Consider the following 24,566-nt stretch of genomic DNA (forward strand, 5'->3'; position numbering starts at 1 on the left):
AACAAATCAGATGCACAATTCCACCTGTAAAGAGTAAACAAACAAATTCCTTTGAAAACACAAGAATCACTATACAGGAGAAGTAAAATAGGTTGCAAGGTAGAGTCCATTGATCCCTAAAATAACCAGTTAGTACCAGACCCAATGATTCTACTTCTATAAAGGCATATATAGTGCATAGTATACCTCCCAGTCCAATATTTTGACCACAGCAAACCCGTCAGTCACACACCTGTAAATCCCCAGGAGCCTCTGAAAATCCCCCACCCTCCTCCTGGCGAGTACGTGCCCACTCCAAGAAAGGATCCCATATATCCCTAGGCCTGGATGCCGACGGTATCAATTCCCAGAAAGAGGTTAATTGTGTGTGTCCAAATGTGACATCCTGGACCCACTCTTTCAAGGTGGGAGCCCCCCTCCTTCCCCAATGCATACCTCCCAGGCGTTTAGCAAACAATAGGAGCATAGCCTCTATTTTACGGAATGCAACTGTTGTGTCTCTAACATAACCTAATAACCCCAGGCGTTTAGCAAACAATAGGAGCATAGCCTCTATTTTACGGAATGCAACTGTTGTGTCTCTAACATAACCTAATAACCCCAGTAAGGGGTTCGGTCATCTATTGTGCCGATTATGTCATGAATTGAAGTGAATATGGCCGACCAAAACAAGATCAACTGTGGACAACTCCATGCCATGTGCAGCAACGAAACCTGGCCCAAACCACACATCCAGCAACTATCATCCCCCTTGATCCCCATGCAGTGTAATTGAGAAGGGGTCCTGTAGAATATATGTAGATACTTAAAGTGGATTAGACACAACATTTTTTTGGGTGTTAAGGCCGTGAGTTGGGCACAACAATAGGTCCATTGATCTTCCGACAGTGGGGTCTGTAATTCCTCATTCCGCACCTGTATGGCCTTAGGGTACAATAAGGGGGCAGTGTTTTGCATGTTATGGTAAATATGTGTAATTAATCTACGTGGATAATAAGACTTTAGTACATTTTCTAATGCGAATAGTGTAGGTGGAGGGCTTGGAAATGTATTGTGCAGGGACCTACAGGTAGCCCTGAGGTAATATAAAAATAACTTGGAAAAGGGCAAAGCCTGCTCCTCTATAGATACAGGGGGACCTAAATGACTCCTTTGAGTATAAGTCCGCAAACGTAATCAAACACATCTTCCGTGCCAGTGTTCTGCTTGCACCCTCCCCCATTGTCGATAACATGGGATTATGTGCCAGAGGGTTAGACGGGGCATATAATATTTTCAGTTTTGCTCTTTCCCTCAGTTTGTCCCATCCCCATTGCAGGGTTTCCACCATATCTATGCCATCCTAAGGATGATTGTAGGCCTGATATAATGTTACCTGAAGTATGACCAGTGTGTCCACATCCTACTCCATGGCCGTGTGTGGCTGAAAGGGGGTTGGGTGAACCCAGTAATGCAAAAACTGAGCCTGTGCACACAGTGCATACAGTTGTAAATTTGGAGCTCCCAGACCACCCTGGTGAAAGGTAAGGGTTAAAAGTTTCCACAAAATCTGTCCCTGGCGACCCTAACACAACATGGAGATAAGCACAGAACATAGAGATTTGGAGAAGGCTTGAGTTAGGGGGATCAGGATATTTACAAATAAGTACAATAGCTTTGGCAAAACTACCATCTTGCCTATTGCAATTCTCCCGGCTAGTGACAGAGAGAGCCTAGCCCATGCAGAGACCTTTCCTTCCAGCCATGAAACTGTGCATCCGTAGTTCATATCCCAAATATCCTGCAAGTTTCTACTTAGCCATACACCAAGATATTTCACCAGCCCATGTGCCCATTTGAGTGGAAAATGAGTTTGAAAAGGGGTAGTAGCATTCGTCAGAGGGAATATCGTAGATTTAGCCCAGTTTATAGAGACACCTGATAGGCCTCCAAATGTAATGAATTCATAAAGGATTGGAGCCATGTTCATTATCGGGTCCTTTATGTATAATTTCACGTCATCTGCATATAATGAGATGAGGAGGCCCCTTGTGCTAAAGCCCAGCCCCCATGCAGTATGATGTTGCCTAATGCGTGCTGCCAATGGCTCCATTGCAATTGCAAAGAGCAGGGGGGCTAGAGGGCACCCCTGCCTTTCACACAAATCCTTGAAGAGGCCCTTGTATATAACAATCTCACCAGGCTAAGAAACAGGGGACTGAACCCTATCCTCTCCAGAACTGCAAATAGGTATGACCACTCCAGAGTATCAAATGCTTTATAGCGTCAAGAAAAACTGCTATTGCTTGTGATTCAGGGTGTAAATAATGGACTACGGTAAAAAAGGTCCTAATATTGTTGGACGTGGAGCCCCCAGGGATAAAACCTGATTGATCTGGGCGAGCAATCAATGGGAGCAAAGGCTGCAGCCGATAGGCGACCAATTTAGCCAAACTTTTTACGTCAATGTTTATCAGCGAAAGGACCCTGTAAGAGTCGAGTTCATTTTCTGGCTTCACTGCCTTCAGCAGGGTGATGATAATGGCCATCGTGCTGCAGTGACGGGATCCCATTGCGGCCCCTCTACGAGCGATTCAAGGCTCGCACGGAAGAGGCCATCTCCACTGAGCGCCTCACTAGTAAACCGATTCCCGGTTACGACTATCACCGCCCCTTTTAATTGAAGTCCTGTACCGAGCCTACGCTACACGCTAGGCTCATCCGGTCACGAATAAATTCGATCGCTGTTGGCCGTTTTTATCTTCTTTTTGGTACTTTGGAATAGTCACCAGGTATCAACAATAATTGGAACTGATTGGAAGCTTGTTCATCCACAACTGGCCCATTCAACCCAGCTCGTGGCTCACTTGATAACTCAGGCAAAATCAATTCTAATCCTGAAGATGATCCCAGTACATTATTGGAGATAGGGATCGAAACGTTCGTCGACTGTTTTGCAGTACTGCCCGTTATATAATTTTTAATTTCCCGGCAGTTACTGTGGGTTTGTGCTTATTCAAGAATTTCTTGCATTGTATTATAAGCCACCCTGTTCTCCTTGTTTGCCTGTGAATTCTTTGTCTTTTCTTTCTGTATTGTCTCCCCTTGACTTGGTACAGGCTTGTGCCCAGTTATTAATGTGCGAAATGTTTTCGCTTTATGCTGTTTATCTTCATTATTTTGAAAATAAATACCTCTAGGTCCGGCTGGACACTAAAGAGAAAAACACAGTCTTTATTTTTAGCCTGTGAAAACTAATCCTTTAGATATCATTATAAACCTAGGACCTTTGTAACATAAAATTAGTAGCTTAACCCATGGTCCTTGGCCATTATTTTGGGTTCCCTTGTATACCATACCTCTGCTCAACCATAGCAGCTCCAATGAATCAAGAAAGGGCCCGAGACCCTCCTGGACATCACCATGGGTTGACCTACAAAGTGTAGTGTAGAATTGTGAGAACGCATCTAGGATTTCCTTCGGGATTCTAATCGCGGTTGGGTTCTTACCCTTAATTTCAGTAATATAGGCAGTAGATCGTGGGGCAGGAAGCATTAATGCCAGATTTCTCCCAGGTCGATCACCCTCACCATATCTTCTGGCTTGGGTATGTTTACCTAAAAACCTCACCTGCCGCTTGGCCTCCTCCTCAAACTCCAACAGTTTCTTTTTCAGTGTGGCTACTACTGTGTGGTCGTCTGTGGTGTAGAATTTGGTTTCAAGCTCCTTAATCTGTCTCTCAAGTGAGGTAAGCGTACCATGTATAGCCTTCAATACTGCAGCGTGACATGCTGTGCCTTTACCCCTAATTACCGTTTTAAAAGCCTCCCAATAAGAGGCCTGAGTAATGACCGATCCTGCATTAATTTCAAAATATTCAGTGATATCGCTCCTAATCTCTTCTTTGAAAGCCTCATCTAGAAGAGCATTAGGCGGAAGCCACTGAATAAACATTTTAGGGCGTGAGATGGGAAGCAGTAAACACAGGAGCCTAGGTGCCTGGTCAGACAAGGACGTGGGGAGATGAGAGACCTCGCAGGTCCATGTCGCAACATCCCGAGAATCCAGCCAATAGACCAGCCTGGACCAGGCCCTGTGGTGCTCAAAAATACATGTACCATCTCTCAACAAGAGATGCTGTTGATGCCAGATGTCAATCAGATCGCCATCTGAAATGATAGTGTTTAGGGCAGCACTTGCGAAGGGTGCCGTGAGCGGGAGAGACCCTTCCTATCCTTTGCATCATCTAATAATGCATTAACATCCCCCCAAAAATAATAGTGTCACAATCTGTTGCTCTCACTTTAGCCCATAGATTCTGAAGAAACCAGGGGAATCAATATTTGGACCATAAACTGCGATTGTTGCCACCTGGATCCCGTCCAATGCACCCAGTAGTAAAATGAATCTAACCTCCAGGTTGACCTGTGACTCCCATTCCTTCCATTCCAGCCCTTGTCTAACTAGCACAGCCACACCCCAGATGTAGTTGGAGTAAAAGTAACCCTGGGCAGAGCACTTCGCTCCGCCCACGGAGTGCACGTAATGTTGCCTACTACACGATTTGCAAAGTAGGCGTAGTAGGCAACACTACGCACACCCGTGGACGGAGCGAAGTTGCCCGCCGCCCGCCTCCATCCCGCCCTCTTCTACACACCTAATTTGAATTTTTAATAGGTTAAAAAGTCAAGAAAAGCACTTACCTTTTATGCGGCGTCCCGGGGCTTCATCTTCTTCTTTGCGCCGACTTCATCCAACCAAATGCGCATGCACGGGCAGCCGCGCATGCGCATTTCTTGCGGGAACTAAAACGCAAACATTATTTACAAATATTTAATAATTCCTAAAAAATATAATTTTTTTTACTATAATTACTTCCCACCCTATTTCCCTATAAACCCACAACCCGCTATGGTAGTAAAACGCAAAACGTATGTAAAAATATTTGATAATTCCTAAAAAATATTTAATTAATTTACTATAATTTACTATAATTAAATTACTTCCCACCCTAAAATGAATCATTTACTTAAATAAATTATTGCTAACTTCTAAAATGTAATACATATATTTTAAAACTAGTTCAACAATTAAAAAAATATATAAAAATAAACATATAAAATAAAATACATAACACTAATATGAATATTGATATTAGTAACATCAATATTTTTGGATATTACTAACTTCGATAATAACAAAAACAATATTTCTTACCTTCAGGTCGATATTCTGTTTGTCGATATTCTGCCCCTCTAAAATTTTGGACTAGATATTATTGCCTGTCAAAATAAAAAAGTCGATATTTAGACTTTTTACCAAGGGAAACGACCCGTTAGAGACTGCGTGCCACAGGCAAAGCCTAGGCACCCTCCATGCACAGTGATGACCCTCCAAATGACGGAATTACTTCAGGATCGGTTCTCAGCTGGCAGGGCGCGCTTAGCCAGCGGCCATCTTGCAGCGGGGCCGACCAGGCCCCCTCAGGGTTGGCCCATAATTTCATTTGTGACCCACTTCAAAGAGTGGACACCACAGAAAGTAAGGTTGGCTGTATGAGCACTGTTTACTTGCTCCTTATGTTGCCTTCCTGATTCCTGAGACCTTCCCCTGTGCTGTTTGAGACATTGAGGCCATCAGCATCACCTGCACCTTCCCCATCGTCATCCTGAATGACACAGAGTCAGTATGAGAAACAGGGTGATGCCAGCGGCCTGGACACTTCTCAAGATTCTGGCATGCTTTCTCCCCCTAACCCGGCTACTGAGGCAATGGTGGTCTATAGGGCTGTGGAGGCCATGGATCTGCAGCTTCCTATACTGACAGTCAAAAGGCTAACATCTAATAACTAACAACATGCAGAGGTCCTGCAGCCTGATATCTCCTCCTCTGAACCCGTTCTGCCTTTCAACAAGGCCTTGACAGATATTCTACTGAGCACCTGTTCTAAGCCCAGCACAGGGGCTCCTTTGAACAGAACCATAGCTCGCTGCTGCCACCCTGAACCAGGCTACCCAAAATCCTCTCTACGCACCCCACCCCCCACATGCTTGGTGATCCAAGTCTCTACTTCCTTTGACATGTTTGCTTCTGCACCCCCGAAAAGGGAATCCAAAAGGCTGAACAGCTTTGATAAGAATATCTTTTCTTCCACCAGCCTTGCATTGCGGTCGGTAAACACTGCATGCCTCTTGGGCCCTTACTTCCACTTGTTGTGGAATATGGTTGCACACGTCATATATTTCCTTATATGCTCACATCTGATAGAGACATCTAGCCGCAGATTCCTAACCTTTGAACTTCCAGGTGCCTGGATCAGGGAGATTTTTGATAGTGGATGAGAGCTTTCACCTGTCTTTTTTTAATGGCTTTTTTTTACTTTTTTCTCGACTCCTTTTGGTGTGTAGGGATGTCTTGACAAAAGACCTTGGGGTTCAAGCCCTGCGCCACCTGTCACCACGCCAGGTTGGTCACAGACCCCCATTTAGGGAGTCTCCGGTGCCTGTAGCGCCATCACAACACAAAGTTGTGCTCAAATTCTTGAGCCATGGCAGCGAAGTCTTTAATGTCCCTAAAACTGATCACGGCCGGCATCTGGCGCCACGGAGGTCAACTTGCGATCTCTCTCCTGCTCCTGGTCTCAGTCGAGAGGAGGGTCCGAGCACTCATCCTTGGGTTCAAAGTCTTCTTCATCGAAGTCATTGTGGTCAATTAGGTAGCCCCTTTGGACAATTTGCAGCACCTACCTTGGACAGGTAGGTGCTGCAAATTGTCCAAAGGGGCTACTCCCTCACCTTCAAGGCTACCCCTACATCCGTGCCTCCAACTTATGATCGGCTGATGGAGGATCACCGTGCCCTACTCCGTGAAAAAGTCAGGTCTCTCTTGGCCAAGGGAGCTATAGAGAGAGTTCTCGGGCCAGAAATAGGCTGTGGTTGCTAAGGCTGCTTTTTTGTGGTTCCAAAGAATGACAGAGGCCTTCGTCCTATCCTAGGCCTCTGAGCCCTCAACTTCTACCTCAAAAAAGACACGTTCAAGGTGCTCACCCATGCTCAGGTCCTGTCTGCTATAGACCTGGGAGACTGGATGGTAGTGTTGGGCTTCCAGAATGCCTATTTCCACATTACCGTTCTGCCAGCCCATCGATGTTACCTGCGATTAACAGTGGTCACAAGCCCTTTTAATTTACCATGCTCCCCTTCGGCCTCACCAGTGCTCCTCAGGTATTCACCAATGAGATAGCAGTGGCCACAGCCCATCGGTGGAGCTCAGGGGTCCCATTCTTCGCTGAGTTTCACTATCAACGTGCCAAAGTCACACCTGACTCCCTCTCAGAGGCTCGCTTTCATCAGAGTAGTTCTGGATACAGTGCAGTTTCGGCTTATCCTCATGAGAGGCAAAGCCAGGATATTCAGGCTATGATTATGATTTTCAGCCTGTATCCTGGATTTCGGTGAGAATGACTCTGAGGCTGTTAAGCCTCATGGCCTCCTGCATCCTGCTAGTGGACCATGCCAGGTGGCACATGCAGCATTGGGGAAATCTCACCGATCTAGTTCAGATATCGGAGGGAACCGCAAATGACCTGCGGAGGTGACTGACAAACAGCGATTCGAACAGAGGCAGACCCCTCCCTCTTCCCCACCCAGCTCTCACTGTAATGACGAATGTGACCCTTTTGGGAGGTGGCGGACATCTGGCAGAAGTGGAAATCAGAGGACTCTAGCCTCAGGTGGAAGCCAGGCCCCATATCAACCTGTTGGAGCTTCAGGTAATCACGTTGGCACTGAAAACTGTTTTACCATCCCTCAAAGGAAGGCTAGTACAGGTGTTAATGTACAACACTACCGCCATGTTGTACTGCAACAAGCAGGGCGGAGTGGGGTCGTGGAACCTCTGTCAAGAGGCCCTGCATCTCTGGACTTGCCTGGAACAACAAGGCATTTCCATGGTGGTTTAACACCTGGCTGGTTCACTGAACACTAGAGCAGACAAACTCAGTCACTGGTCCCAGTCTCCTGCAAAAATTCCTCCCTGCCCTGACTATCCTGCAGGCGAAATTGAGATGGCCCAACAAAACCTGAATGTCCTTCACTGTTACCTTATGTTTTGCAAGCATGTTTTACAGGCATTTCTTCCAACAAATCGAACATCTTTGCTTTCTTATCAGCTGGCAACCGTGCCTGCATTCCAACTGAATCAATTTCAATGCCTAAGAATTACATGGTCGTACATGGACCCATTGTTTTTTCTGGTCCCAAGGGCACACCCACCTCTCCCATAAGCTCATGGAACGTGGCCAGTGCTACCTGGCACTCCGTGGAGCCCGGGGAACCAACAAAAAAGAAGTCGTCTAAGTAGTGTGTTACCTGTCCATGACCAGTGTGCTGTGTGAAATACCACTGTAAATAAGGCTAAAACGCTCGAAGAAAGCACAAGACATTGAACAACCCATCAGCAATGCCTTATCCATGTACCATTGTCCTTCAAAATGGATTCCCAAAAGACTCCAATCATCCGGATGTACGGGAAGCAAACGAAATGCAGATTTTATGTTGCATTTCGCCATCTCTGCAGTTGCGCCCGCGGTCACAACCAGTGACATAGCAACGTCAACTGAGGAATATGAAACTGAAGCTGTCTCCTCGTCAATAAAATCATTGACTGAAGACCCCTCAGGCCACGATAGGTGTTGAATTATTCTGTACTGTCCAACTTCTTTCTGGGAACCACCCCGATTGGGGAAACAATCAAGTCTTCAATTGGCCAGTCATCAAAAGGACCCGCCATTCTTCCTTCTCAAACTTCTTTGTCCAACTTGTCTTGCACCACTGCCTTATGTTCAAATGCTGACTTCAAATTTTGTGCACACCGCCTCTGCCAAGTCTCCTTGTAACCCAAATGAAACCCCTCTTCAAAGCCCTCCAACAATACTTGCTTTGCTTCCAAAACCCCATACTCCCTAAAACCTGTTGCCAATGCTTTCAGTCTAACTGGCGTAGGAGATCTTAGGTCCAGACTCCTGGGATCCCTTACCTCCCTACCACTTTGGAACTGCTGTGAGGTCCCAGATGTGCTAGCACCTGTCTGTTGCCACTGCTGATATCCTTGCGGCTTGATGCCCCAAGGGGTGCTTCTTTCCACACTGAGAGCACTTGTGCTTGAACCTTCAATACTCTTTTGTGCACATGCCTTTATTAAACTCTCAGCATGCCCCTGACCTAGCTTGTGTAGCTGTTGCACTCCCCGCCCCTCCCCGGATGGGTTTCCCCTGAAACTAAAGATAAACCACTTGCAGTAAATATAGTCTTTGTGTGTTGCCACAAATCAGAGTCTAATTCCCCCACTTCGCTTCTGGATCCCAAGCCATACGGTCCCTGAACTCCTCATCATATTGTGCCCATGCATACCCGCTACCTGTGATCTGCACTTTCCGAATAACATCCCTATATTTAGAAATAGCCACGAAGCGCTCGGTAAACTTTTCACAATATACACTGGCATGTATCAAAAATGCCTCTGTCCAATGTTTAATGGTCAACGGCACCTTAGGCCTCTTGGCCAACTTATACTCCTCCTCCTTAGACCCTTCTTTGGACCGTACCTCCCTGTGAAGTAGCTTCAAAATTTCAACATATTCCCCTTTCCAGATGCGCTCTTTAGTGGCTAACATCAAATGCGCACCCTGGGGTTTTGTCACACCCATGTACGGCAGCTTTTTAAACTTTAACTCTTTACTCTGTAAAGGCTCTTTACCTTGTCCTTCTGGTTCCGTATTCATCCCACTCTCCACTTTAGCGCCCGGTGCAACCAAATCACCGTCCCCACACCTTGATCTTTAACATATTTACCTTTATGGAGCTTACTTCCCATTTCCCCCTGTACATCCTCACCCCCTGTCCCCACCGACACCATTTTTGGTTTGGCCCGTGGGACAACATTCTCACCTGGGTCTAACAAGGCTGCCCGACCAGGCGCCGCTCTCCATGCCACTTGCTCAACACGGTCCACCGTCCGAGGTGCACTCACCGATGGGCCGTGCACTCTTCTGGGTCCCAACCATCAATCAATCAATGCATTTATAAAGCTCACTACTCACCCATGAGGGTCTCAAGGAGCTAGGGGGGGGGGTGATGCTACTGCTCGAAAAGCCAGGTCTTGAGGTGCTTCCTCAAGCTGAGATGATCACGGGTCAGTCGTAGGTGAGTGGGCAGGGAGTTCCAGGTCTTTGCTGCCAGGTAGGAGAATGCTCTTCCTCCGGAGGTGGTTCTGCGTATTTGTGGGACGATAGCGAGGGCGAGGCTGGTAGAGTGAAGCTGGCGGGTGGGGGTGTAGAACGAGAGTCGGCTGTTGAGGTAGCCGGGGCCCATGTTGTGGAGCGCTTTGTGTGCGTGGGTTAGCATTCTGAATGTGATCCTTTTATTGACAGGGAGCCAGTGGAGGTTTCTCAGGTGAGTGGTTATGTGGCTGTGGCGAGGGATGTCGAGGATGAGTCGTACGGTGGCGTTTTGTATGCGTGGAGCCTCGTCTGAAGTTTGGCGGTGGTTCCTGCGTATAGGGCGTTCCCGTAGTCCAGTCGGCTGATGACGAGGGCCTGGGTGACTGTTCTTCTGGTTTCTGTGGGGATTCACTGGAAGATCTTTCGAAGCATTCTCAAGGTGTTGAAGCATGAGGATGAGACAGCGTTGACTTGTTTGGTCATCCTGAGGGACGCCGCAGATGATCTCGGTGGCCTTGGAGCAGAAGGGGGGGGAGGCAGACTCTCTGGGTTCTTCCGGAAAGGAACGAGATGAACCATTCCAGAGCCTTTCCATTCCAGGAATCCTTTCCCTGGATTCCAATGTTGCTGAGGCGGTGTATTAGAGTGCGGTGGCATATGGTGTCAAAGGCTGCTGAGAGGTCTAGGAGGATGGGGGCAGCTGTTTCCCCATTGTCTATCTGGGTTCTGATGTCGTCTGTGGCTGCGATGAGGCCGGTCTCGGTTCTGTGGTTGGCTCGGAATCCGGACTGTGAGGGGTTGATCGATTAGTTGTCCTCGAGGAAAGCAGCCAGCTGTTTGTTGTCGGTCTTCTCGATGACTTTAGCCGGGAAGGGTAGGAGCAAGATGGGTCTGAAATTCTTGAGGTCCTTGGGGTCTGCTGTGGGTTTCTTCTGGAGGGCTTTGATCTCTGCACGTTTTCAGCTTTCAGGGAAGGTCGCTGACGTGAAGGAGCTGTTTATGGCGTTCGCAGGTGGGGTGCGATGGTGGTGCCGGCTTTGTTGAAGATGTGGTTGGGGCATGAGTCGGACAGAGAGCCGGAGTGGATGGTGCTCATGACGTGGGTGGTGTCTTCCATGCTGATGGGGGTCCAAGAGTCAATGGTGTTGCTGGGGGTCGTTGGTTTGGTGTCCTGGAGTGATGTTTGGGGTCCGAAGCCAACAATACTGCCCTCCTGGGCTGCACCGTCTCTGGTGCCTGTAAAGGCCCCCCCTCCTCATTGTCCCCCCCCTCCCCTTCTTCGGGGCTGTTCTCATCATAATCCAGCACAATCGCTTCCTCCATCTGTAGAGGCTCCGTCACATAACCAACACTGTGGGCCTTAACCAACCCCACATTGCTTACACCGGCCCTAGCGGCCCCTGAATTTACTACAGACAGGGAAGCCGACTGTACTCGCCGGTACTCCCCCATACGTTGACTGTCCTGAGAATTCCTGTATAGTGGCCCTGGTGACCATCATGTTCTGCCTGACGTTGGTGCCAGCGAGGTCGCGCGGACCTTCGTAAGCTGGCCGCACCGGGATCCCCTGCTGGTACGGAATGTGCTGCGCAAGGCTCCACCCTTCCTGCTCCTTAGCGCAGACGGGCCACACCTCACCCTACCGAGTCCGCTGTCCCGTGCCGCGGCCTACCCTGTAAAGAGAAAGTTTGGACTGGTGTGCTGGAACCTCGTAAAAAGCTGACTGGCCTACTCTCCTGCACGCCCCAAAAGGCACGCTCCCCCTCCCCATCACTGCCCTGACCTGTCTACCGCGACCTAACCTTACTTACCCGGGTGCAGAAGCGGGAGGGGTCCCCCTCCATTTCGTCCCCACTCCATTCCAAAATCGCCTGCGCCTCTGGCGCAGAAGCACTACTAGAAAAATATTAGGGTTCTGCCCAAATCACCCTCCCATACCTAAGCAAGGAACATCAAAAGATGTAAAAGTAAAGAAATTGGTGCTGAGGGATCAATCAACATTTAATTGCAAACAAGATATAATTAATTATCCTGTTGGTTACAAATATCTGAAATCAATAATGTTCGTAAATTTATAATAACATATATACATGTCAAAAGACAAGGTGGCGTACAAGAAAAAGTGAAATGATATTAACAATTACTATATATAAACAAACAAAAAAGACTGTACAACCATGTAACAACCTAGCTAGCATTCATCTCTATGTACAATACTACATACAATATATATATACAACACATCTACAATATATACACTACAATATACAATAAATTATATATATATATAAGAACACTAAAGGAAAAAATACAAAATTCTCACAGTATCCACTCCTAACTCCAAGTGATACAGCGCCAGAGGTATACCTCCTCTAAGAAAAAAAATATTTTTATCAAGTCGCATGTGAACAAATATAAATTAAATTGAGAATTTATGAGGACTCCTTATCAAAAAAGTGTTGATGCAGTCGCGGTCGCGTTTCAGCTAGTCGTCTCTTATGGCTTCATCAGGACAAGGGTACTTCAAACTAGGTTCACAGGGGAAAATATCCAATCCCAGACCGCGGGACAGAGTCCCCGTTCGGTACACACTCATGTGCCCCTAAAAGGACTAAAGGCGCCCACTAAGATCTCCAAAGGTTCGCTCGGTTTTCTTGTTTACCAGAGGGAAATATATCACAGCTTTATCCTTCCTCATGTGTCAATCAGGGAAACTCTCACTACATATCTCGGCACTCGCTGCTGCAAACATCTGCGTTATGGCGCAGAAGAAACCGCAACCTGGCAACTCCTCCCTGCACCCCGACAGACCCAAGGGATTCAAACCTCGCCACTTCATACCCCCCTGTGTTCCCAGCACCTCCTAACGAGCATTTGCTCCAGCGGGGCTGACCAATTCACTCTGCCCACCTGCCACCATGCTGCGCACTCCCTCCGCCCAAGACGGAAAAATATCCAGGCCCTCCCATGCTTGACCCCCCAAGCACTGTAGGTGTCTAGAAATACCACCCAACAGAGACCGCATGAGGAAGTTCAAACATAAATGGCTAAATATCCTAGTTTCCAAACGTTTTCCACTTAATTAAAGCTCTGCGATATTTGCCACATAATAAACCATTGGCTGCATAATCTGATGGTTTGAACAAAAAATGTGTTTGTAGCTCACATCGTTCAAAATACGTGACTTGTGTTGCTGTGCAGTATAAGGCAGTTTCCAAAGGTTGACTGGTCACCGTTCTCACTGCTACACTTGTATGATTAACTGGTATTAATGAGGCAAAAGCTTTGCAGAGACTGGTGGTATGTGTAAAAAATTCAAAATAATAAAGTATCAGAAAATGTCTCACACATTACTCTGCGGCCTTTATTTCCTGCATAATGTGGTCAACACTGCAACATAATTTTGTCCTCCATTGCTGCATAATTGCAGTGGCTCCAAAGCAGGCTGCACATATTAAAAGTACTTGTGCATGAAGGAGAGATATAGTGAAGTTTTCAAACTTATAGGTATATATACGGTAATGGTAGCATAGGGCAGCGCTACAAGTTATGTTGCTATGCTGCCCTGCATCACAGGGAAAGGGCAGGAATGCACCGTATTTATCCAATACGGTCCATTTCTGTCTTTTCCCCCAGTGCTGGCGCCATTTCGTCAGCCTAGCGCCAATGCAGGCACCCTGTTGCATGGAGGATTGTTTTTGGGCAGTAAGGGGCACCTTCCTGCACAAAAACAATCCTGAGAGGCTTTTTCCTCTTTCTATGTGTGCTGCACATATAGAAAGAGAAAACTACTGGGAGAAATAAAGATATTTCTCATTGTTGTGCCTCCCTTGGGGAGGTGAAAGATTTTGATACATTCCAAGGTTAACAAGTCGTTGTAAATCTAGGAATGCATCACAAACCATGGGAGTTGCATGGGAACACCCACTGCAACGTGTCCCTTCTGCAGAGGAAGGCAAAGTGGCAATTTCTGCTGTGTCGCATTACTCCATATTTATGAAACCATTCAAAGCCATGCAAAGTGGCTATGAGTGGCTTCATAAATATGACTTAGAGATTTGCATCATGCATTTACCACGTTCAGTGGTGCAAACAGGAGGACCGGGCATGAGTTTCGCTCAGGTTTTTTTTTTTTTTTTTAAATATATTTTTATTGCAGATATTCTTTTACACAGTTATGCCGGTCAACTATTATAACATCATCGATTGCCATCAAAGATACAGTAAAGGTCTCATTACGCAGCCAATTAGCCCACAACCCGGAGGTCGGGCGGCGATGATCAAGGATGGGATGTAGACACGATCATGTCCGACTATTAAAGGATTCCTGCATCCGCTTTTCTTTTACACCCACTATCCCAATCTACAAACTTTAATTCTCAACTCCCCCCTCCCTCTCAGCCCCCTCCACCCTTGCATGAATGGTGGTGTGGGCGCTTAAGGAGTCGCTTAACGTATCTCAGCGGTATTACCTTCGCTCAGGTTTTGTAATAGAATTGCTGATACACCCCGCGTTTCTCAGTACACTAGCGGGATATTGCAAGAACTGGGTGAGGGATTACGGTGCATTCCTGGTCCGCATATAGCCAGCCAATAATTCATTTATGTATCTATCAAACAGCATTTTCTTCTGAGTCCTTATATTGAAAACGTAGTGGCAGTAAAATGGAAGAAGGCCCCAATGCGAAGGGTGAAATGTTAGTAAAATTTATACAGAGGTGGATACTATCAGTCAAAAACACAGATATAACAACCGCACAATATTAAGCTTTGTTGTTGTTTCTTTCTATGGTGATTTGGGTAGTAAGGGATTTGCCTCATGACAACAAAACTCTTAACATCAGAATAAAAACAGGCACTGCCCTGTCAAGTTGCGGTTTAGGGTTGGGCTCAGCCCCTCTGTGCAGGCCAATGAGACTCGCACGCCCGTATCTGAGGCGCCCCCATCAGGAGTAGGATAGCTGGCTGTCCATGCTACCCAGACTTACCCTGTACTCCAGGTGCTCGCAGGCCAGTCTCTGTATCCAGGTGGGGGCAGCTACTCTCGTGCGGCGACACAAAGACGGGAGCGCAGCCTCCCTCGCTGAATCCAGCCTGCTGCATGACGCCAGTGGATCTCTTCTGCTCCTGGCTTGGGGTCTCCCTCCTTCGACCCACAAATGCAGGGTAGGCTCTCGCCGCAATCTCCTCTCGCTGTTGCACTCTGGTGGCCTACAGCTGATTGCAGCCCACAAGGCTCTACTTCTTTTCACTGTGGGTGCCCGCCAACATCAAGGCAACAGCCGCCTAGCTTCCCTTCACCTGTGCCTGGCTTCCGGTTTCAGCGAGGTTGCGAGGAAATGCCAAAGATCCTGCATGCTGCCGCTCTTTTAAAATCCATGGGTGCCTCTAATGAAAATTGGTTTCAAGGCAAGGTGCTCCCACACAGTTGAGAAGGAGTAGAGCTACGCCAACACTCCTCCCCTCAGGGAAGTGAAAAGTGCCTCTGGTGAAAATTGGTTTCAAGGCACAGTGCTCCTCACAAAGTTGGCAGGGGAAAAACAAAGATAAAGTCAAAGCCTGGCGCTAATTCTCCTAGCATTGCTGGGCTAGATCCCAGGACCTAAGAGATCAATGGAGTGGAGGTCAGGGACCAAGCAGGCCAACACACAGGGTCCCCTAGCAGAGGGGCAGTCCTCTGAGCCACCCAGCAGGCAGCAGGTAGTCCTTGGAGGTGGTACCTTCTGGTACCCAGCAGTCTTTTTGCAGTATGTCAGTTCCAAGCAGGTCCAAACAACATGGGGTCATAGCCCCAATATTTATACTATGAGTGTGTTTTGTTCTCCTTCTGGCACAGGGCTCAGTGCCCGGTCCAACCCAGTTCAGGGGGACACTTAACATTTTAACCCAGTGCACAACAATCTCCTTTGCAAGTGTAGGCTCTGGCCCCAGACACACCACAGGGGGCAGAGCCAACATTGTGGAATGCAGGCACAGTCCCATTCAGTCTTAGGTGCTACTCCTCTCACCACTCCAAATGCAGATGGGCCTATTCAGCCTAGCGCTGACTCAGACAGCCCGTCTGAAGCCACTGCACCTTCCCAGCCCCTGTCACTCCAGAGCCGACATGCAATACACAACAGGCAGGCACAAAGAGACAGAGCACACAGAAATGCCCACTTTGAAAAAAGTGGCATTTCTAACATAGTGGTGATATATCTGTGCACACCATTACGCAGCATTTAATACCAATATTCCAAACATACCACCTCTCATATCAGGAATTACAACTGAAACACTTATCAGGGGATCCCCAATGTATTCCTATGAAAGGGCAGCCTCACAGCAGTGAGAAACCAAAATGGCTGTTTGTCACTACCAGGACATACCACACAGTTAAGGCACATGTCCTACCTTTTACCTAAATTTCAACCTGACCATAGGACTGGCTAGGACTGACCTTAGGGGTGACTGATATGTAGTAAAAGGGGTGTCACGGATGTGGCAACCACAATATGTGCCACGTCACAGCGTCAGTAAACTCCGCGCACAGGCCCTGTGATGACAGAGGCCTGGGACAGGTTTGAAAGGCTACTTTTTTGGGTGGCGCAAGCAGCACTGCAAGCCCACCAGTAGCTTTTAATGTACTGGCCCGAGTATATGTGATACCACTTTACTGGGGACTGATAGGTAAATTAAATACACCAAACAGGTGTTATACTAATCTTACCATTTTTTACCATAGAGAGCACATTATTTTTCATGTGTCTTATGTTCCAGGATGTACTTGTTACTTACTTTCTTTTGCATCACTGGGAGGGGGTCCCACTTGTGAGTGTTTGTTTGATATAAAGGCAAAGAAACCAATAAAGCCAGTTTTTTGCACAACTCGCTACAGCCATCTCCACATTTTTCAGCATTGGCATAATGGGGCACATTTCATTCAATGCACCGCAGCAACCAAAGTTGCTATGCTGTGTTGCATGAGAGTGTGAGTGCAGGGTAGTGCCCTATCTTACAAGATAAGGTGCTGCTTCTCACTTCCCAAGAGCAGACATCTTTTTAGGCTGCTTAGTGCCACACACATACTTTGCACCTTAATCCAAAGGTTTGTTCATGATGTACAGCATAGGTGCTGTACTAGAAGAGTACACTCCTGTACAAAATACTGAGACAAAATGCTGGTGCATCACAGTTATGAGATCGTAAAGGAAGCATTGTTGGCTATCACAGGCGACTTCAGAAGACAAGGAAACTTTGCATTTTTCTATATGCCGAGCAAATGATATAAAAAATAACTTAATTTGTCACCCATGGAGCAGAATATAGGGGATATTACCTCACAATGAAGCTGTGAAATATATTTTATGCAGCGGAATCCTAAGCTGATTTCATATATTGTATATTATGTGCTCCTCAAACACCTTATTAAAGATTTAACATATTTATCTATTCATTATTTCTTTAATTGTGTTTATTCGCAATAGTTGGCACACTAATGTCACCCAACTGACACTTTTGAGAGCTGGGCTACACAATATATGAATAGTAAGCATATAATTGATGAATAAATAAATGTGCATACTTAAAAACTGCAAGGGCAAGCAGCCGATGGTAGTTGTGGAGCTAAAAAGGTTGTGGAAGTAATCATAGACTGTTGCTTGACAGGAACACACCCTGCCTCTCCACTTCAGACAATCCCAGCTGCTGACCCAATTCAGGAAGGATCTCAAGACCTGGCTCTTTGATTGAACCCCAGTTCCCCTTCCAACCCCACCAGTGCCTGAGACCCACAAGTTGCTGTACTTTTCAAACCCTGATTGATTAATTGAACTAGCAGGAAATTACTAACTAAAATGTTGTGCAGCAATGATGTCTGTGGTGAAAAGGATTAATATTAAGGTTTGCAATGAAACATGCCTTAGATTGCTCTTGCAAACAAAAGGCATCTCTTCAACTTGATGTTCAAAATTTCACTGCATTTAGGTGAAAAAAATGACAGACCTTTGTTAAGAAGGAAGATGTCTCTGGACCAAAGCATATATATGCTCCAGATGCCCTCTATGATATGTGTTCTGTTGATAAAACCTTGTATTTGTTAAATTTAATGCAAGAAGAGTATGACTCCTTCCCTTTTTTTGAATGGAAGTGGGCAACTTCCTTTTATAGTTCAGCCTCCTTCGAGGGGGCGGGGTTTTAGTAATTCCTCTATTTTTATAAGAGAGTAATTGAAGTGTTTCTAAAGTATGTCCAATAATTATGTTCCTTTTTTTCTCATTTTAATACGATCATTGTCAGTCCCCAATGTATGCACCATTTTTCAGTCAACAAAAAGTAATGTGGTTCCTGTATTATTTGCTAATTAAATTCTGGATTAATCTTTGCAATGAAGAGAACAAAATTGTGGTGAATAAAATGCTTTAATAAATCTTAGCCAATGGCGAATATGCAGATTACATCCTAGTCTTTCATTTTTTGCTCAGCATGCCACAGTATTCAACCTAATATTGACTACAGAATATTACGGGACCAAAATCTTTTGGCAAAAATATTGAGTACCAAAATAGCATGACGGTAGGTTTGTACCGGATTACTGTACTTGCATCCCCTTACATGTACCGTGATGATATATTAGAGTGGATCTAGCCACCCTGTAGTTATAGCTAGGAATCCCAGTAATTGATATTCCTCAGATTTGTGCTTGCTAATAACTTTGCTGGGGCAATATACACCAGAACGTTTGAGGTACACCATGCTGCATTGCAATGACAAAACACAATCAAATTAGTTAATCAAAGCCCTTTCAAAATGTAAAGACAGTCATTATATTTAGACCACACATTCCATTTGTTCTGGGTTTTTATGTAAATTATGGCATACAAGCATAAGGAGCCGAAAGGCAGACAAAGAAAATATAAAACGTCTTACATGATTGACCATTAGGACCTCTGGGTGAGATTTGTTGAGTTGTGGGGGGGCGGGGGGGGGAGGGGTTCTTTCCTTTAGAAAAGCATATGTGAAATTTTGTGTTATAACTGGTCGTATTTGGGTAACCACAAGACCCACGATTATCGTTTAGTTACAAATAGCCGCCCGACCCCCGGGTTGTGGGCTGAATGGCCGTGTAACAGCACTACCTCACCATCGGTGTTACCATCACCGATTGCCTTATCGTTGACCTATGTACAACTGTAAATTTTATCTGCAATAAAAATATATTTATAAAAAATTATTGACCATTAGGAAACTACTTCATACCAACAACTTGAAAGAAGGACAATTATTGGCTTTAATACAATCTGGGTTACTAATGTAGCACAATACTACCAAAAAACAAAATAAGGTATGAAAATAAGCTAGACTGCAGCAATGATGTTTAAAAAGTATCAGAAAGGCATGCAAAACACACAGTTATAGTCACATGATAATGAAAATAAATAGAAAAGTAAATAAGGAATGGAATTAATTAATAAAGCATTACACGGTTAGTTAATAACACAAGGTGGGCTATCAACAAAGCCCACTACTCAATGACACTAACAAGCATTGACACTCTGCTGACTTCTGGAAAGCAATACAACTCTAATTCTTCTTCAAAGACATTACAGAGAAATTGGAAATTATACCTCATCACCTCCATCTATATAGTTCAAAATAAAACAGGTACATTTCTTTAGGAAATACTATTATAGAAATAATACAGCAAAATAAATGTAAACAAATTAACATTTGTAGTAGGACAAATAATACTATAACCATTATTTTTTATGTCTTTTCTAAAAAACAGATTTGCCCACATTGAACACAATGCCTTAACATGACCAAGAGAAGCAAAAAATGAAATTGTACACCAGAGGGAGGGGAACAATTGAACAGGGAGAATGAAGACATTTATAGAAAAACAATAGTCCTGCTAAGTCCACAGTAAAATTATCAAAGGTTTCTACACCCAAACCTCAATAGTGATAATATTAATAGCAAGCAATTGATCAAGAGAGCACAATTAACAGTTAGCTACTCCAACAAAGAAAATGCTACCTATTCAAGAAGAATGTACACTTTTACAAGAAGGTACAAGATCAGAAGTATCACTGCAGAGCATTTTAAAACATGTGTTCTGAGAAATCTGCTGCAAAGACTTCCTTTGATATGGAAAAAGACAGAGAAACACATACTGAAAAAATATGTTTAACATATTGTTGAAATAGCATTTCATATCAAAAGAAAACTTCATTTTCTTAATTAAGTAATTACATCAAAACCATTGGCTGATATATAACAACCTATAAAGTACATTAACTATCCAAGAAACAACTAACAAGACTAAACCTCTGTGGCATTTCTCAGAGAACTTGGACACATATGTTAAGCACTGAACCATACATTATGAAGAGAGTTACCATCAACAGAATAATTATATCATTTCAGTCACACATTAAGGCCGGTGTTATGAAGTCTTACATGGAAATGTAGTAGGAGAAAAAAGAAAATAAATTCATCAAAATACAATATCTAGTCAATGTCAGTTATTATCAATATTCATTTTTTATCGGAATAGATAAAATAACACATTTTAATACAGTCAAGAACTTCAAAAAGTAATTAAATGTTTTTGCAAACGAATGGTGCCTGTTTGAAAGCGAGCCAGATAATACAAGTAAATACATCTGGTAGTCACATTAAGAAAAAAAGGAGGTCAAACTTGTGCATAACACTTCTCAGTAAATAGAGGTACAAAAAAAAATTTTGTAATCTTTTTTAAAAAAAGGTCCAACACGTAATAAAGTGCAGTGTTCCCTGAGAAATGATCACAATAACATAATAGTTGAGCCAAATGAGCTGCCTCAAGGGACTACTAACAAATGATGTAATAAATTCAACCTAAAACATGTCTAAAGAAGTCTGTGATGGTCAGGCCTATCAAATAAAAGATACAGTTCAATTAAAAGGGGGAGTCAGGAGAGCTGGGAAGGCTCTCCCAGAGGTTCTGTTCCTAGCTGATAGAGATCCCTTACTAGCCCTCTAAATCATGACGGTTCTCTTAATCCAAATAATATCCTCAGCAACTAGAATCTCTGAAAGTTGAAAAATCTCAGATGGACCCATTTTAGGAAAACTGTTCCTGATGTTATTTAACCAGGGGAGACTGGTTGCTCAGTAGCAAAGTAGTGGCTGTAACAGCAAGATATCATCTAAACAATAAATACCTAGTACCTCCTATATGATTGTAGTGGATAATCTCTGGGGAAGAGAAAGGAGCCTTCTTAAGAGCTTATTTTCAAGGACCTAAAGGCAAGGCACATTGGAAAACCCCCAAAGGTCGCTGTCATAGGCAGCGATAGAGACACATTTTGCTTTATAGACCTCTATAATAACCTTGATAGATTTATTCCCCAACCTAATTGCAAAATCAAACAAAGAAGCAATGTTCCAGGTAAGCATAGGCCCTCTTGCCATTATCAGGAGTTACCAGGAAAAGGAGTAGCCAAACAGTACTCTGAGGTAAGGGAAAGTAGTAACATGGCTAAGGGGATTGCCTTTGATGCAATAAGATCTGGTCTTAGTGGTTCTGGGACCAATCACCATCACAGCGGACAAAATGAAGATGGTGCCTAAATCAAAAATTCCAAGAAATGATTAAGCCCCATGCGGTGCCCAAAATAACAATAGCGTTGTCTGGTTAAAGCAGCACAGTGGCGAACCAGGACCAATTTCAGGCATGCTCCTAATCAAGATTTGCATGGCAGAAACAGAACCCCATATATGAATGGAAATGCTCTTCTATTTGTAATAAAATATATGCATCCAGTCTGAACTAGGGACATTTCTAATATTATATAAAATGTCATCACTACTAAAAAAAAGTCTACAAAACATAGAAGCCTGCCTATTTCAAACCATTACTAACCTCCAAGGACAATCTTTAGGTTTTTTGAGAAATCACATGTGTGATACCATATTCCATTATATCAAAATACTCTCCAACTATCATTCAATGGTAAGAAAACTTGGGCAAACATTATACTTTGTCCAAGCACTATCATTGTATTTGGAAGAAAACAATTCTGCTCTACTTCACTGTAATCCAGCACAAGTCAATAATATTATGACTACATCCAATCTAAATACGGTGATGCTCTCTCTGAGAATAATAATTGTCTAGAAGTTGCCTTCATTCTGAATGAATCCGAAAATCCAATAGTGGACTAAGCTAATTATAAAATAGATATTCTCAAATGTTAAGATGCAATTTCTGAAATGTTTGGTCTCCTTGACAAAAAATGAAAACGGGGATGAATTGGTGTGAGAAATCCAACTCTCTATTTGCAGAAGAAATATATTATCTCTGGAAATACCATGTAATCTGCAATTACTGCCTTGGACAACTGGACCATAGTATCATGCCTTCAGGTAAAGTTCATAACAGTTTGGAAACATACCCAATCCCTTCAGAACTACAGCAACTGGATTTATATTAAAGTATTTTAGTTCAAACAGACCATCCTTTTTAGGTTTAAAGTATTTTATTGAAGCAGGGTGGGATAGGACACAGAGGGGTGAGAAACAGGTGACCCACAAGATCCGCGCACCAGTGCGCATCATACAGCCAATACAATAATACAGTTACAATTTTGCAAGAGGCTCCGTCCGACTCGGAAGCATAGCTTCAGCACCTGTGGGCACGGACAAACGACGAGGGGAGGGGAGGGGGGGGGGGGAAGGGGAGGGGGGTGGAGGTATGAGGAGAGGAAAAAAAATCAGGAGGGAAGTAACAAAAGAAAGAACGCATGGGGAAGCAAAAAAGAAAAAAGGGGGGGGGGGGGGGGGGTGAAGGGAGGAGAAACAACCCCGCTCCAAAAAACCTACCCAACCAAACTGAACCCCCAACTACCATACCCCGACCCACCCCCTGTACTGTGCCAGCATCTACAGTCCCCGCCTCTGTGAACTCTCCATGAATCACTACTATGCAACACCAACCCCACCCACTCAGGCAGGCGGGCCCGGCGGCGGCGTCAGCCTCAACAACCGCAGATATCTAGGGCAGGTAATCTCTCGAAACTCAGAACATAACAGGCTGTGAAAGGGCTCCCACAATTCCTCAAAGGTATCAGTATCCCCCAGGGCCACTAAGGACATCTTTTCCATTCCAAGAACATGCCACAATCTGTGCAGCCAACCAACTACAGAGGGAAGTGTTGTAGTGCGCCAGTGTATGAGAATATTCTGCACCGCTGACCCCAACGCAATTGCGATCTGTCTACCCCTCTTGGACCTAAGGGGATACATCAACCCATTCGGCAACCCCAACAGGACATAGGCCGGGAACCTAGGCAGTTCTATCCCAAAGCATTTGTCAACCTCGCTCAGGACCTCTTCCCAGTACGGAGCCAGCAGGGGGCAATCCCACAGTATGTGTGTCAGTGTACCAGTGTTGCCACAGTTGCGCCAGCACGTCCCCGGTATCGCCCTATCCATCTCGTGCAGTTTCTCCGGAGTGCGGTACCAGTAGGTCGAGATTTTAGTAAAGGTCTCCGTAAGACCCGTGTGGTAGGCCGAGTGGCGCGCACGGTAGGAGATGTGGTCCCATTCTTTATGACTCAGATCGCGTCCAAGCTCTCGCTCCCATCGTTCCCGACCAGGGTTGTGAATGTGAAATGAGGGGGGCTGCAGCATTCTATACAGGTCCGAGATCAGTTTGGCGTCCGACGTGCGAGTAATTAACCAACGCTCATACTCCGTGATTTCCCTGTGTGCCGCGTCGCGCACTTGGGGTTGTAATGCCCAGTGGCGCGCCTGCATGTATCGCATGCGTTCCGTCTCAGGAAGGCCGTAATCCCTCTGCAAGTCCTGGAAGGAGACAACTCCCTCGGGGGAGTACAAGTGGTACAGAGTGCAGCAGCGGGCCACCCGCCAGCGTTCATAGGCTCCCTGTTCCAGCCCCGGGCCGAAGTCCGGGTTGCCAATGAGCGGCGTGAAGGGAGAGGGGAAGGTAGTCAACTCGCATCTGGCAGCCACCGAGTCCCACGTCTGGAGCGGGACCCGCGTCACCAAAGACGCGTAAAGATTGGGGGGTCGATGGGCTCGCCTCAGGAATGGTACCTCCTGCAGCGTCCTACCCGCCACCGCCTGATCTTGGAACAACCAATGTTTATCAGATTCCCACCGGCTCCATTCCACGAGGTATCGGAGCTGAGCGGCCTGAAAATATTTCCGTAAATCCGGTATCCCCAGCCCTCCGGATTCCGGCGAGAGCATAGCGATGCCCCTCTTGATCCTCGGCCTGCGGCCCTGCCACACGAATCGCAAAATGGCAGTCTGAGTCTCCGCGAGCCACCCCGCAGGAGGGTGGAGCGGCAATGCTCTGAAGAGGTAAAGCACCTGAGGC

The 24,566-nt window shown here is 45.4% G+C and overlaps 1 protein-coding gene across 1 annotated transcript in view; it reads left to right on the forward strand.

The window, feature by feature from the left end:
• The window catches only part of LOC147691984 (cytochrome P450 2G1-like), a 339,761-nt gene extending 321,128 nt beyond the window's left edge, over positions 1 to 18,633 (forward strand). Inside the window, exons 10-12 of the transcript XR_015299981.1 lie at positions 3,286 to 4,748; positions 16,958 to 17,814; positions 17,872 to 18,633. The gene's annotated coding sequence lies outside the window, so the exon portion shown is untranslated. The remainder of the gene's footprint in view (positions 1 to 3,285; positions 4,749 to 16,957; positions 17,815 to 17,871) is intronic.
• The last annotated feature ends 5,933 nt before the right edge of the window (positions 18,634 to 24,566 follow it).

The sequence above is a fragment of the Lissotriton vulgaris genome, chromosome 9, assembly GCF_964263255.1.
Source record: "Lissotriton vulgaris chromosome 9, aLisVul1.2, whole genome shotgun sequence".
Classification (NCBI taxonomy): domain Eukaryota; kingdom Metazoa; phylum Chordata; class Amphibia; order Caudata; family Salamandridae; genus Lissotriton; species Lissotriton vulgaris.